The following is a 3,752-nucleotide window of genomic DNA, read 5'->3' on the forward strand; positions in this document are numbered from 1 at the left end:
GCCACGTGTCCTAGTTTCTCCTGATTGTTCCAGATTTTGATGATCTGTCCCGGAAAGAAAAAAAAACACTGAACACTGAATGTCCCGTTTTGTTGTACATAATGGACAAAATGTGTATTTACGATCAAAGTTTGTAGCATGCTGTTATGTATGGGATATTGAGATATATTTTATTTCATTATTGCACATTGATAATGGTTATGTACACTACACTGCTCTGTGTGACACACAATGGCGAAGGAGTTTTACCTCTGCCTTCTTTCACATGACCTCTAGAATGTAGTCACTGAATTTCATTGTGTGTTGTGTGATGTTGTGTTTTCTGTTGTGTGATGTTGTGTTGTGTTGTCTGTTCTCTGTTGTGTGATGTTGTGTTGTGTTGTCTGTTCTCTGTTGTGTGTTGTCTGTTGTGTGTTGTGTGATCACTTCCACTCTCTAGGAGCTTCAGCTTGTGTCTTCAACAGGCATCAACATGTTAAGACCACTACTGTTACCTTTGCATATTCATTACTATGGTAGGCATCAACATGTTAAGACCACTACTGTTACCTTTGCATATTCATTACTATGCACTGAACATGTTAAAACCACTACTGTTACCATTGCATATTCATTACTATGCACTGAACATGTTAAGACCACTACTGTTACCTTTGCATATTCATTACTATGGTAGGCATCAACATGTTAAGACCACTACTGTTACCTTTGCATATTCATTACTATGTACTTTTGGTACCACATGGCAGCACCTCGGCCACATATTTCTGATTGCTCAAGCGTGTTTCTCTCAGTCAACAGTGACACACAAACACAAAATGAAAATGTGTTGTTGAATTTTGTCCCTAGATAAATGGAGTAGACTTACATGTATATGGAGTATAATAGAGTAGAATAGAGTATATTTTATTGCAGTATACACATTGATAATGGGGATTACACATCAGTAGAGATTTGAGGATATCAGCATCTCACTGAGAGCATTGAGCAGAGTTGATGTTTGCAGTGATTACTCAGACATGAGGAGAGTTCATGCTTCCAGTGAGATCATGTGGAGGTTCTGCCCTCTGCTGGCTGTCTTCCTCCTGCACTCTGCTGATAACTTCTTATTATTCTTTACTGGAGATAAGGGTATTGTTGCGCTCTAGATGTTACGAATAACTAGGTGTGTGAACCCAGAAGAAATAAGGTATAAGGTTGGAGCAGGTTCGAACACTAAACAAGACACAAGGGTCAAGCACAAGATTTTTTTTTAATTTTAGCACCCTTGCTCATGCACAAGGAGTTTTTATTTTTATTTTAGTCAGAGCAGGGTAGAGACAAAATAAAAATAAAAACTCCTTATTTAGTGTGCAAACCTGTTCCAACCTTATACATTATTCTTTACTCACAACATGGAGGCTGTAGGAAGAAACTGGTACCCACAGGCCTACAGGCTCATGCTATCACACAGAACCAACTTAAACAGAATATATACCGGTATATCACTCCCCTCCAGGAAAGACGCGAGACAAGTTCTTCAAGTTACTGATGGATTTATTTTCTTCTTTATTTATTTCTTATCCACCGTCGAACTATTAAAAGCAATAAACACACACACGTAGTAAGCAGACAATCCTAACACCCAAACAAAAGTGCCAAATCTAAATGGGAATCATACACAATAAAATACACACATACCTCGCTGGCTGCACTTCACTGAAAGGGAAATGAGTAAGATACGAACTTGAACTTCAGACTTTAGACAGCGCGGCGCAAGTAATTGACGCGAGTCAGCTTCTAGCTTCTCCATAACAAAGGAAGTGTGCAACATTAAAAACCCTCCGTGTGAAACCCCAACCCACACCCATTTCATCAGACATAATAGACCCCTGTTCATTCTTGACCCAAAAATAGACACATATCAGAAATATAAAAATATAAATGTAGAGGAAAGACATATGAAAATAGAATTGTAGAGAAAAACATACAAAGAAGAAGTCAATGATATTTAAGCAGCTAAACTCCCACCAAATCATAAAATGATTTACCTTAAAACCAGTTTACTAGTATGAAAAATGTGCAAATAGGCTACTGCATTATTCAGCCTCAAGTAGTAGGACAATCTTCTTAACAGGTCGGTCAAGATACACAGGTTTGGAAGTGCGTTTTCCTGCATTGTCAATGGTTGCATCACTCATCAATAGCTTGACCTTCCTAACCCTTGAGTCAAGGCTGGGATAAACTTCAGCCACCCTTGCCAATTTCCACTGATATCGGGGTGAATCATCTTCTTGAAGAATGACTATGTCACCAACTGTTATCTTCCGTCCATCCTTCAACCACTTTTGCCTCTGCTGCAAGTTGAGCAGATATTCTTTCTTCCATCTAGCCCAGAATTGATTGGTCAAAAACTGCACCTGCCGCCATCTTTTGCGCAGGTACAGATCCTCACCAACAAACTGACCAGGGGGAGGCGCCACAATGGTTGATTTCATCATCAAAATGTGATTCGAAACTTGTTGGATCATTCAAGTGCTCCACTGTCAGTGGCCTGCTATTTATAATAGCCATCACTTCATACATGAAGGTTCTCAAAGAAGCAGTGTCAAGTCTTTTACCAGATTTATCAAGAATTGCCGTGAGAACACTACGGGTGGTCCTTATTTGCCTCTCCCATAGTCCTCCCATATGGCTCGCTGATGGAACATTCATAATGAACTCGCATCCATAGTCCTTCAACTGTTCATGACTTTGAAACTTCTTCAATGCATCAGTGAATTCTCTTCTAGCACCTACAAAGTTAGTCCCTTGGTCGCACCTTACTGTAGCTGTCGCACGTTCCCACGGACTGCAATGAATGTACGGAGGGCATTAATGAAGGCGTCTGACGTCAGATCATCCAGCAATTCAATATGTACAGCTCTTGAACACATACATGTAAAGAGTAGGCCATACTTCTTCAGCTCCTTTCTTGCTTCCTTCACGGACCAAAACAATCTAGACCAGAATAAGTAAATGGGGCTGTTGTTTCCATTCTTTCAATTGGTAGGTCCGCCATCTTTGTTTCCTGTGTACGTCTCCTATACTTCCTACAGGTTGTACATGTGAAAATGTGTGTTGCCACTGCCCTGCTGCCCAGACTACATTGGCACGCAATTCATTAGTAGTTATTCCTCTCCCTTGATGATGTACCTTTTCGTGATAGTACTTGATGAGCAAAGAGGATACATGATTAGCCATTTATTCATTTATTTAGTCATTTATTAATCCCAAAGTAAATAAAAAAATATATAATGGAATGAAGTGCAATGCAATACATTTTTATTACACAATGCACAATGTGCAGCGAGTAGTTCAGTACCAACTTAAACGTTATAGGATATAACGCTCAAACAATCACACAGTACCAACTTAAATATTATAGGATATAACGCTCAAACAATCACACAGTACCAACTTAAACAGTATACGTATATAAGGCACATAAAATCACACAGGACCAATTTAAACATTTTATACAGTATAAGGCACATGATATTAAACATTCATGATTAATCTGCTGATAACTTCTCATTATTCCCTAATCACAACATGGAGGCTGTATGAGGAAACTGGCCAAATTAAACATTATACATTATAGTAACGCTCAAACAATCACAGAGTAGCAACTTAAACAGTACACATATGTTAGGCACATGATATTACACCTTCATGATTAATCTGCTGATAAATTCTCATTATTCTTTATTTACAACACAGGGGCCATACGA

This window comes from Engraulis encrasicolus, unplaced genomic scaffold (assembly GCF_034702125.1).
Source record: "Engraulis encrasicolus isolate BLACKSEA-1 unplaced genomic scaffold, IST_EnEncr_1.0 scaffold_85_np1212, whole genome shotgun sequence".
In the NCBI taxonomy this organism is placed as follows: domain Eukaryota; kingdom Metazoa; phylum Chordata; class Actinopteri; order Clupeiformes; family Engraulidae; genus Engraulis; species Engraulis encrasicolus.